Raw genomic sequence first — 13,271 nt, 5'->3', positions numbered from 1 at the left:
TCTTCCCTTCCACACTCCTCTGCTACTCCCCTTAGTTCAGGCCCTCGTCATCTTCTTTTGCAACTATTTGCTAAGTCTCAATTGGATCTTCCTGCTATCAGTCAAATAATCCATCTTCACATGCTGTCAAGAGTGATTTTTCCAAATGCAAATCTAATCACGTTACTGCTTAATTATCTCAGAGCTCCAAATGACCTAGGGATAAAGTCCCGCTTAATTATCTCAGAGCTCCAAATGACCTAGGGATAAAGTCCAAGCTCCTTGTAATGGCAATCCACCATAAACTAGGTCTTGTCTACTTCTCAATGGTTTGACTAACTGCTTGCAATTCCTAGAACATATTAGACAATATTACAGCTTCAGGCCTTTGAGTCCACTGGTCCTCCTGACCATCACGAACCACATCTTACTACTTCAACTCCCCTCTTTCAAGGCTCAGAGGAAGGGTTACCTACTCTATGAAACGTTTCCCTCCCCCACCAGCCCCTCAGGGAGAAGTGACCACTTTCACTTTTATGCCCCCACTCTACTCCAAAAATTTCTCACACAGAATGAAACACCTTACTGAAGTTGCCTGTGTATACATCTATCTTCCCAACCAAGCTGTAAGCCTCTCAAGGGCAGGTACAACGTCTTATCGTCTCTATATTATCAATATCTAGACACAAAATAGGTGATTAAAAATGCAAGTTCATTAAATGAATGAATCAATGAATCCAGACTTAAACTAAAAAATAATCTAGAAAGTGATTTCCGCAAGGATTGCAGGATACAAGGTTACAGACTTAAACTAAAAAATAATCTAGAAAGTGATTTCAGCAAGGATTGCAGGATACAAGGCTAATATACAAAAGCCAATTGCTTTCCTATATACTAGCAAGGAACAAGTTGAGTTTGAAATTAAAAACATTGTATCATTTATATTAGCACTCCCCCATAAAATACTTAAGTATAAATCTAACAAATGTGTACAAGATCTATATGAGGAAAACTACAAAACTCTCATGAACAAAATCAAAGAACTAAATAAATGGAGAGATATTTCATGTTCATGGATACAACAACTCAATATGTCAAGATGTTAGTTCCTCCCAACTTGACCTACAGGTTCAACACAATCCCAATCAAAATCCCAGCCCGTTATTTTGTGGATATCAACAAACTTCTTCTTAAGTTTATACGGAGAGATAAAAGAACCAGAATAGTCAATACTGAAGGAGAAGAACAAAGTGGGAGGACTGACTGTATTTGACTTCAAGACTTACTATAAAGCTACAATAATCAAGACAGTGAGGTTTTGATTGGCAAAAGAACAGACAGATACATCAAAGAAACAGAATAGAGAGCCCAGAAATAGACCAACATAAATATAGTCAGGTGATCTTTGACAAAGAAGCAAAAGACAAGCCTTTCAACAAATGGTGCTGGAACAACTGGACATCCACATGCAAAAAAATAAATCTAGACACAGACCTTACACTCTCAACAAAAAAGAACTCAAAATGGATCACAGACCTGACTGTAAAATGCAAAACTATAAAACTCCTAGAAAGTAACATTGGGGAAAACCTTGAGTTTGGTGATGACTTTTTAGATAAGGACACCAAAGGCACCATCCATGAAAGAAGGAAGTGGTAAGCTGGACTTCATTAAAATTAAGAATTTCTGCTCTACAAAAGACACTGTTAAGAGAATCAGAAAATAAGCACAGACTGGGAGCAAATATTTGCAAAAGACATCTGATAAAGGACTGTTCTCCAAAACATACAAAGAACTATTAAAACTCAACAATAAGAAAATAAACAACACATTTTAAAAATTAGCCAAAGAGCTTAACAGACACTTAAACAAAGAAGATTTTCAGATGGCAAATAAGCATACGAAAAGATGCTCCCAAATCACGTCATCAGGAAATGCAAATTAAAACAAGATACCATGACACACTTATTAGAAAGGCCAAAACCCAGCACACTGACAATACCAAATACTGGCAAGGATGTTGAGCAATAGGAACTCTCTATTCATTAAATAGGATTCAAATAGCAAATGCTGGCAAGGATGGGAACTTCCCTGGTAGTCCAGTGGTTAAGAATCCGCCTTCCAATGCAGGGGGTGCGGGTCTGATCCCTAGACAGGGAAGTAAGATCCCACATGTCGCGGGGCAACCAAGCCTGCGCGCTCTAGAGCCAGCACGCCACGACTAGAGAGCCTGCATGCCACAACTACTGAGCCCACGTGCTCTGGAGCCTGTGCGCCACCAACTAGAGAGAAGCCCACGCACCGCAACAAAGGGCCAACACACCACAGTGAAAGATCCCACGTGCCACAACTAAGACCCGAGGTAGCCAAATAAATAAGAATAAAAAAAATGCTGACAAGGATGTGGAAAAAACGGAACCCTAGTACACTGTTGGTGGGAATGTAAATTGGTGTAGTCACTATGGAAAACAGTATGGAAGTTCCTCAAAAAAACTAAAAATAGAACTACCAATATGATCCAGTAATTCCACTTCTGGTATATATCTGAAGAAAATGAAAACAATAATTCAAAAAGACACATGCACCCCAATGTTCATATTAGCACTATTTACAACAGCCAGGACATGGAAGCAACATGTGTCCTAAGTGTCCATCAACAGATGAACGAATAAAGAAGATATTCCATATATACAATGGAATATTACTCAGCCATAAAAAAGAATGAATCTTGCCATTTGCAACAACATGGATGGACCTGGAGGGTATTATGCTTAGTGAAATAAGTCAGACAGAGAAAGACAAATACTGTATGTTATCACTTATATGTGGAACCTGAAAAATGGAGCAAACAAATATAACAAAACAGAAACAGACTCACAGATATAGCAAACAAACTAGTGGTTACCAGTGGGGAGAGGGAAGGGGGGGTGGGGCAAGATAGCAGTAGGGGGTTAAGAGGTACAAACCACTATGTATAAATAAGCTACAAAGATGTAATGTACAGCACAGGGGATACAGCCAATATTTTATAAGAACTTTAAATGGAGTATAATCTATAAAGTATTGAATCACTATGTTGTACACCTGAAACTAATACAGTATATCGACTATACTTCAACTAAAAAATAAAATAAAAAAGATTAATAGGCTTCAGAAACAAAAACATCAACAGTAAATTACAGTTCCATTTATTAAGAAGACAACAAAATCTGAATCATATATAAAATAAATAGGAACTATTCACCACGTGGAACTACAATTATGAAACATTTAGAAAAGCAAAAAAATCTGAATTCCCTTCTAGATAAAACTAACGGTCGTTAAAACCATGTCACACTAGAATTTAAACATATATATATATATATATATATATATATATATATATATCTCTATATATCTCAACATAAATACCCACAAATTAGCAAGCAATGTCAACATACGCCAATTTAATTAGAGAAAATTCTAGAGGAGGCCAATTGTATTCACTTAAAAAGTAAAAGCAGGGCTTCCCTGGTGGCGCAGTGGTTGAGAATCTGCCTGCCAATGCAGGGGACACGGGTTCGAGCCCTGGTCTGGGAAGATCCCACATGCCGCGGAGCAACTAGGCCTGTGAGCCACAGTTTACTGAGCCTGTGCATCTGGAGCCTGTGCTCCGCAACAAGAGAGGCCACGACAGTGAGAGGCCCGCGCACCGCGATGAAGAGTGGCCCCCACTTGCCACAACTAGAGAAAGCCCTTGCACAGAAACAAAGACCCAACACAGCCATAAATAAATAAATAAACCCAAAAGTTAAAAAAAAAACAAAAAAACTAGCACAGCACATATTTCTAAAAAAAAAAAAAAAAAAAGTATTTTCGTTTTTTTAGTAAAACTATTAAAAGTCCAAATATTTCATAAACATAAAATTCCTTTCCACCATTTACAAGTGTTTTCAAATATGAAATTAACAAGAGCTAAACAAATGTATTTTCCCTGCAAAGAATTACAAGAAAATTTCTGTAATCTTCTCAACAGTAAATGTCACTTTTAATTAAAAAATAAGTTAAGCTCTATGGGGAGAAGAAAAGTGGATGGAGAGAAGGCACAATATCCGACCGACCTCCCCTATATTCATTCATCCCAACTCCAATTGGAGACTTTCACCAGGATAAAGGTAAGAAATGACCAGGGCTGTGAAGCTGCCTCTCTGGAAAGTCTAGGAATTTAAGGTACACAGAACACGGCCAAAAGCCGATTTCACAAGTGTGTGAGAGCACACGACTGAAGTCCATCAACTCAGTACCTAGAGCTCTGAGACTAGTTCAATGACAACACTAAACATCAGGTTGCAATTCAAGTAAGCAAAAGGCAATACTAAGATTATTCGAGAGTTAACTCAAGCAACCCACAAGTTAGGAGATCCTAAAAAGGGGAGGGGAGACTATTACAAACTTTCTAGAGACCAACCTGGCCACACACACCAAGACCACTAACACTTAGCGCACTCTTACTTCTGTGATTCTGCCTCTGAAAGTTCACCTGAGAAGACACCCACGGCTGAAAACAAAGACTTAACTACTAAGATGGTTATCTCAGGAGTGTATAAAATAGTAAAAACTGGAAAACTAGATATCCAACAATAGTAGGGAAATGGTTCAAGTATAATATATCACCAGTAGGAAAACTATGTAGCTGTTAAAAAAACACAGGATCTAAAATACACAAAATGAGGGTATTTCAGATTTTTAATGTATGAGAGCTACACAAGCACTTACATGGGAAAAAAAGACATAACGTACCCTCAAATGTAAACAGGGATGGTTATCTCTAGCTGGTGAGATTACATATGCCTTTTCTTTTTTTAACGTTTCCATCATGAATATGTATTTCCTCTGCAGTAATTTCTAACAATAAAATTTATAAATAATCTTCCATTGATCCTGCTGGTCTTGTGGCCCAAATAAAACTTCATTAAATCTTAATTCCATTCATTTTCTTCATTAATAAAGGCAATATACAGGGGGGGAAAAAAGAAAAAAAGAAACAAGTGATTTCTTAAACCCACCTAGAAAAAAAAATAAATAGAAAACAGGACAATCCTTTAATACGTCCTGGTGCTAAAGAAAGGCAAAGCTTAACTTGCAGTGATTTGTACTTGGATCTGTGAGAAACCAAAAATGAAATGAGAAAGAACACTGACTAGACTCCTCCAGATAATCCAGTGCTGCACGCTCCCGGGGCAGGTGGTGCACACAGCTTCTCCAGACAAGCGTAGGTGCCCCCATTAGGGCAGAGGTTGCGAGGGCATGGGGTGTAGGGGTAACCACGAGCCAAACAGGTGCCCAGGACGGGGAGGGGTCCTGCAAGGCAGGGGAGAAGAGTTTCAAGAAGGAAGAGGTATCAGCCAAATATTGCTGGGAAGTGACCCAGCGTGAGGAGTGCAAAGAAAGGGTCTCTAGGCCCCTCTGTGCTATAAAAAGTACTCAGGCGAACCTGCGCTTGCCTAATCACAATTCTCCACCTGGCAAGATCACTGGTGACCTCCGAAACCTCACTCTGGCAGGAGGCGGAAGTCAGACAGTAAGGAGATGATAACAGGGGAGGGGAAACAGAGGCAACAGCGGAACATCACTGGTTCAAATGGGAGGCAGGAGGGACAGTGGGGTCACGGGAAGTGAGGAAACAAACATATCTGTAAGCAGAGAAGGAGCCAGTAAAAGAGGAAGGCCTCCCAAGGGACCAGTGACGGCAGAAATGTATAATTTTGGAATTTGATTATAATATTTTATTAGAAAGGAAGTAAATTAACATTCATTATGCCAGACACATGAGTCCTTCATGTGTCTCTCTCCCTCTCCAGAGCCCACGAACTTTAAAGTGTACCACATGCTGACTTGTCCAAGTTTACAACTAGAATCTCTGGACAGGATGGGGATTCCACACTCCCAGATGATATTTCCTAAATAGTTCCTAACTTATTCTAAGATACACTAAACCACTACTTGTGACCCAAATGAAAAAGTTCACTTCACATGAACAACAAAACCACCATTCATCTTATTAAACTGGATTTTCCACCTTAGGCTAAATGAGAAATTCCTTAAAGCTCTCCTATAAAGTCATGCCCTTTTCAAAGTTCTGAAGAGACTAGGAGTCAGGGAAGTGGTGGAAGAACACCACAGGGGGACCGAGAGGGGAGGATGAGAGAGGCAAGCTTGCTCTAATACCCACTGCAGGAAATACACTGGTCTTGTGCTAAGAGAGAATAGCAGGAACTCGCCTTGATGTGGGAGAGGCCCATTTTGAATGTAAAAATTAAAGTAGCATTTCTCAAATATCCTGTGATGTTTGAGGTATTCAGAGGGCTTTAAGGCTGGGGATTGTAAACCCTGAGCCTAATAAAGAACATTAATGGATGCGATGCCGGATTATCCAAGACTCAGCAGAGATGAGGACACGGGATGGTATCAGAGAGACCCTGGGCGATCTCAACACCCAGCTATCCAGCACTGAGGAGAAACCACCCTCCCTCCCCCACCACACAGCGAGTGTAGACGGAAAAGGCCTTCAAAGAGGCAAACGCGGAGTAAGAAAGTCGAAGGAGAACTTCAAGGTCTCCACTAAGGTCTCAATGCTAAAGCCAAAGTCTGGGTTTCGGTCCTTTCTTACCCCTCTGCGGCACTGCACACCGAGGGCCACACCACCTTCCAGCTTCCGGGACATCACTCTCCCGGCCACCCTTTCACTCGTCTGGCCACCATTCCTTCTCACTCTTCTTCAAAAGTTGGGGCTCCCCGTGGGCTCCAGCTGGGCCTCTGCTCAAGGTGGACACACTCATTCTCGGCTTCCTATCAATTTCACCTACCCCCTCACTCTAGATGGAAACATCTACCTACCCAACACTCCATGCAGATGACCCACAGGCACCTGAACCACCAAGGCCAAAAGTCATCCAAAATCCCCAAATCAGCTCCTCCTTATAAAGAAAGACAGAGCTTTCTACCCAGGGACCCCTGGCACCCATTCTGGACTCTCTCTCCTACAACCGAACGGTTACCCGTCACCAGCCCTGTCGCGCCCATCGCTGCAGTGTCTCTCAACAGCAGCTTTTGCTCCAGCCCCACGGCCTCCTTCAGCCAAACTGAACCCCAAATGTGTCCTGCCCCTGTGCTCTCTCATCTCCGTGACGCCGTTTCTGCACCCTCCTACCTCGGGCAGGGCCCGGCACCGGGAAGGTGCTTACCAGTAATGTCTTACACTACCGCCCACTTTTGTGAACGAGGCACGCTGTTCTAAGCGTTCTGCACATGTTTCATATGGTCCTCACAACATCTGCATTTTACAGGTGAGCAAATTCAGGCGTAAGGAAGTTACCTAAGCTACCCAAGGTCCTAAGCGAACCTGGATTCAAACCCAGTCGGCCTCCAGAGCCCGTGCATTAACCACTAAAAAGAGCAGTAACGTGCCTCCCAGTAAACGTCATGAGTCTGAATAGAGTCGACCCCATCAAACGAGATGAACACTGACAAGTATCCACGCAGTTCTGTAACTAAGACGCCAACAGTGATGGAAGCAGAAACCTCTCTCACCAGGGGCTAAGGGAAGAGGATCATTTTTAACAGCCACCGTTCAAAATGTGCTGTGGGCCAGGCCCCATGCCAAGTGCTTTACATACGTCATATGTTCTAATCTTCACAACGCTGCTAAGCAGGTATCACTATCCTCATTTTACCGAAGAGGAAACTGAGTCAAAAGAGGTTAAGTAATTTATACAAGGTTATACTACAAAAAAGTGGCAGTAAGTAATTAAGACTCTGACTTACACCCCAAGCTGTGCCATCAATCACAATACCAGGATTGATAAGTAGGTTTCAAGTCCAATGCCAGATAGAAAAAAAAAAAAAAAAAAAATTCACATGCCATGGATAGTGTATTTTAGTCACCGACTTCAATATAAGCACAATTAAAATGGATTTTTCTGAGGTTACCTTATTTCCCATCTCTTCAGTAAGGCAACTCCCACCTCAGCACCCTCATCAGGGTATAAAGCAAAGACAAGTGGAATCTCCTGCCAATGGTTTCTTGTTTGTTAATCTAATACAACTCACAGTGCAGAGAGACTTTCAAACACTTGTTTCACTCAACAAGTTTAAATGATCAAAAGAGAAATTATAACAGAAAGCATAAAGTTTTAGTCGCTAAACGTGCATTTTAGGCAACATGGGTACTAAAAGACAAAAGGAAAAGGAACAACATGGGCTGATAATAATTTCATGGACTTATTTCCATGAAATTTGGACTTATTTCCAAAATTCAGACTTTGGCTGTATTTCTACTCACTTACAACTAATTAATACATTGCTCCATTTTCAAAATCATGATATAAAATCATGGGAACTTCCAACATGTTCCCTCTCTCCTTTTAACAAATAAGTTCATCTTAGTCCCGAAATTGAAAATAATTTCTTTTTTCTTCGTTTTTTTTAATTGCTGACCTACTTAAAAACCAAATTAAAAGTATCCCCATATTAAGATGTAATGATCTGGGGTTTAATTAACAGATACTTAAGAAAACAAATATGAGTGATGACAAGATTAAACGAACACTAAAAGCTCAATATGAAACTATAACATCCAAACTCAGTGTAAAGACTGGGAGATGTTCTGAAAACAGCATTTTTAAACAAAGAGCACAAAAGTCCAAATGACAAATGACAGCCCTTTGCAAACTATCATCACCAAACATTGTTCTATAGTCCCCAGGACTACACTTAGGTATACAATTATACACAGAACGAGCTGTAGATCCCTGGTCAAATTTATTTTCTGTATGGAAAAGATAATTTAAGGATTTCTATGTTTATCAGAACAAATCCTACACGGAAATTCCATTTGCTAAAAACCGTATCTTTCCTCCATTTCCTTTTTTTCATTTTAATTGGAATGTTGTAGTGAAAAACAAATTTTTTTTAATTCTAAAGCCCTCTTACATGGCAATATTATTTGACAAAAACATCCCATAGATCTGCCATGCCTATTAGGACCACCCTTTTTTAGACACTTGTCTATAATAAGGAGGAGACAGAGCAGTGGGTAGAGAGGGAAGAAGAGTCAAAAAGAAGCATGAGAAAGTTAACATGGTCCTGAGCACGTTCAGAGAAAAGCTAGAGTTGAAGCCAGTGAAGTCCTAGGACTAATCATAATGTTCCAGGGCAATTACATGGCGTCCCGTTTAAACAGCTTCAAAGGTTCTTCAACAACTGGGTAATAGAAACAAACAGCATCTCTGTGAAGTGAACTAGATGTCATTAAAAACCCTCAGGAGACGGCTAAGAGCCTGCCATTGAACACTTGGCTGCAGCCAGAGTAGCAGAGATGGTACTAGAGCTGTGCTCCTGCACACTAAACACAGGCACTGAAACAACTTGCAGACAGCAAATTTAATTTCCTGATTGTTAACACCAGACAGGAATTACAATCAGCCTCTTTTTCATTGTCTTTAAAGTAAGTTAAGCACTGCTTTGTGTCATTGGCTGTTTAACAGAACAAGACAAACTCACCAAATGAAAACAATTCTCTAGAACCCAGAAATCCACCAGAAGCCAGATTGGGTAGCATGTGTTTTCTGTCTTAGAAGAGCACTTAACCCTTAAGCAGCTGCCTCTGTCAGTACTTCCAGGCATCTACTGCCCAGTTCCTAGACTAGGTGCCCTTCCACCAACTGACCCGAGCTTTTTCACTTCCCAGCTAATTCTGAATGACCCAAATCCTCCCAATCCTTCGAGGTCCACCTCAAAAGTTACTTTCTTTATGAAGCCTTTTCTGATCCTAATCAGAAGAAAATCCTTAATAGCTGGTATCTCCATACGACACTTTAGTCCTGCCACATCTTACAGCCTATTGCATTCTCTAAGTTCCTTGCGGGCAGAAACTGTATTTGCACTTAGGTGTGTCTCGCTTCCCTGCAGTAGCTGCAGCTACGGCCCCAACAAAGCAGGTGCGCTCAATCAGCATCTGTGACCTTAGTACCCAGAGGCCAGTGGCAGCCCTGATTCCAGTCCATCTCAATTAGGTCACAGAAATTCTTCCCGGACCTTTACTAGAAAGTCAACCCACTGCCTCCTTATTCCTGGAGAGTAAATAGGCTTGGAGTCATAAAGTATGACTGCACAACAGGTCCATTTCCTTTGAGAATCCTGAAATGAAATGAGGGAGCAGGAAGGTACTCACACCAGCAAGCAAAGATGGAGCATTCATTTACAGATGGGATACAAATGCTCAGACGCCAAGCTGACCAAAAAGAGGGCTATAGGGACAAACCAACAGTCATCACCAACCCTGGAGTTCTGCCTCCTGCCACCTCCCAGAGCGGGCTCACCTGAGTCGGGAAAGTAGCAATTCAGGAGCTTTCCTGCTTTCAAGCAGACCGCAAAGAAGCTCATCATTCAACACTCAGCCAAGGCTGTCATCTGCTAGTTGAGAACTAAACTACAGACGTCGGATTTTTCAACAAAGGCCCCCTCACCAGCTGTCCACCGGTTATGGTGTTTGCACAATTCAAAACAGCACAACAGGCGTAGATTTATTCCGGGTGGTGCCTATCAAGGGAAGTACAACTACGTGCCGCTAGATTATCTTGACGCCACACAATTTAGTTTATTAAAATATGAGTGAAGATGATAATCCACCCCACCTCTGGAAACTTAGCAAGCTTGACACAAAAATTACCACTATTTCATTTTAAGTGTCTGTACATACGCAAGTCTCTCCCTCCCATCTCCTTTCTGAGATGTGTATCCTTTGCAAACGGAGAGTAACGCAAACCCAACCCAAACTCAAAAATGGCAAACTACCAACACGTTCCCCGTGCCAAACCCAAATTATCCAGGCCTCTGCTCCAGACGTGGGAAGCCCCGCCATCTCGAGGGCGGCCAGGGAACTCCGGCTCCGGGGACGCGAGTGGACAAACCCCGGTGGCGGGGGACCAGGCCGAGGCCACAGCGCAGGCCAGACCTGGGCAACCCCCACCGGTGGCTGGGGCAGGGGCTGCAGCCCGAGATGCGAGGGAGAAACCCGGCCAGCTCGTCCCCTCCCGGCCACGGGTCAGCCGCGGCCGAGCCCCGACCCCGGGCCGCCCGCCCCGGCTCACCCCGCCCCGGCGGGCAGCGGCGCGCCCCGGGCCCGGCCGGGCCAGCTGCTCGCCGGACGCCCGCGGCCGCTCGGACCTCACTCGCGGCGGCGCACGGCGGGCCCGGGGCCGCTCGGCACCATCCTCCCCGCCGCGCCGGCTCCGCGGGGCCGACGCGAGGACCAGAAGCCAGTCAGGCTCGCGCCGCCGCGACACGGATTGGTGTCCGGGTCCGGCAGTCGTAGTTTCCGGGTAGAAAAAAACGCCACCGCCAACGCCGCCTTAACCCCCGACACCTGGCGTCCGACGGCGGCGCGGCCGGGACAAGACTCCTCAGTCGCGGGTGGCGGAGACCACGCCTCCTGGCTGGGTCACGTGAGGGGGCTTGCGCGTGAGTACGTGGGCTGCGTGCGTGCGGGCGTTGAGAGCGGGGCGTCGTTTTGTGTGTCTGTGAGTGGGGTGTTGTGAGAGTGATTGTGCAGAGTGTGCGTGCGTGGTGCACGTTTGTGGATCTGTGTGTGTCAGTGTACATTATGTACAAGGCCGTGGCTGGTGCACATACGTGGATCTCTGTGTGAATCTGTGCGCGTGTTTAGTGTCTGGTGTGAGTGCAAGATGTGTGCGTGTGTGTCTGTGTGTTTCTCTGCTCCTGTATTAATCACTGCTGATGAAAGTATCGCTTGGTACAATCAAAATTATGAAATAATTTTGTAAAATGATTTAAAATAATTTTGTAAAATAAATTTGGCATTGTCCGGTAAACTTGAAGATACACATCATCTCTGGAGAATATGTGTGACCCTGGAGAAACACTTGCGCATCTGCACAAGTAAACCAAATAATGTTTATAGTGTCACTGTTTGTACACACGAAGAACTGAGGGAAAAAAACAAACGCCCATACAGTCAAATGTAAACCTAGACTTAGGTATATTCATAAATAATCAAATACAAAAGAGCTGTGAAAATAATTGGAAACAGCTGACACAACAAGGGGGCTCAACCTCAGGGAGCAAATCACAAAATGATTCATTGCAGCATAATTCCATTATATAAAATTCCAAAACATGCTAATCTCATGGACATATTGTTTAGAGGTGCATACATAATTGGTAGAACTCTGACAAGAACCGAGAGACAAGATGCACAAACTTCACGTTAAGTGTTAAAATGATGGAATTGGGGAGGGACACACAGGGCACTTCAAAGGTAATGGAAATGTTCTCTATCTTAAAAAGGCTCATGGGTACACAGCTATTTAATGAATTTAAGTTACTGTTTATATTTTATGTGTAACTTAAAATTTTAATTTTGTATCTACTAGATAGCTAATAAAAACGAAAAACGGGGAGGAGGGATAAATTGGGAGATTGGGATCGACATATACACACTACTATATATAAAATAGATAACTAATAAGGACCTGCTGTATAGCACAGGGAATGCTTCTCAATACTCTGTAATGACGTACATGGGAAAAGAATTTTAAAAAGAGTGGATAAACGTAAATGTATAACTGATTCACTTTGCTGTACAGCAGAAACTAACACAACATTGTAAATCAACTATACTCCAATAAAAATTAATTTAAAATAAAAATAATTTAAAAAAAGAAAAACATTGATTCACCATTGAACTAGAAATTTGTTGAGTGTCCAGAAGATGGCCTGTCACGTGACAAAGGCAGAAGAAGTTGCTAAGTATCCTAAAATAAGTCAAACTGAGGAGATGTCAATGTGAAGTCATTCAAGAGTCATGAAAGAGAATGACTGTACCCCAAAACATATGTTTTTGACAAAGGTATTAATAGCTTTCAGCTGGCTTTCAAAAGAAGCTGCTTAACTTGCAGTAGAAAGTAATTAAACCAAAGATAAAATTTCTAGCCTCAAGATTATACCCTCAACCTTAAAGGTGTCGAAGCAAATTATGTGGAGGCTTTGACAAGCATGCCAATGCAAGTAGTGAACAACTGCAAGTGGCCAAGGGTCATTTAAATCAGTTGGTGAATATGGATTAAACTTAAACTTGGATTGTGAAGGTGAAGAGCAGTGTGGTGGGTCATTGTGTCAGGATAAATATATGCTGCCATAAATTAAAAATAAGTTTTCTCAATTCTGTGCATCAAAGTCCAAATAGAAATAAAAAGTTTTTGGAATTCCCTGGTGGTCCAGTGGTTAGGACTTCA

General features: G+C 42.4%; 1 protein-coding gene across 4 annotated transcripts in view; it reads right to left on the bottom strand.

The window, feature by feature from the left end:
- The window catches only part of TMEM248 (transmembrane protein 248), a 32,367-nt gene extending 20,952 nt beyond the window's left edge, over window positions 1-11,415 (bottom strand). Inside the window, exon 1 of one of the 4 annotated variants that reach the window (XM_082432403.1) lies at window positions 11,384-11,415. The gene's annotated coding sequence lies outside the window, so the exon portion shown is untranslated. The other 3 variants (XM_082432399.1, XM_082432398.1, XM_082432400.1) reach the window with 3 other exon arrangements.
- Between the last annotated feature and the right edge of the window lie 1,856 nt (window positions 11,416-13,271).

This window comes from Balaenoptera physalus, assembly GCF_965194825.1.
Source record: "Balaenoptera physalus genome assembly, chromosome: 16".
NCBI classification, from domain to species: Eukaryota; Metazoa; Chordata; class Mammalia; order Artiodactyla; family Balaenopteridae; genus Balaenoptera; species Balaenoptera physalus.
This window is presented reverse-complemented; position numbering and strand designations above follow the sequence as displayed.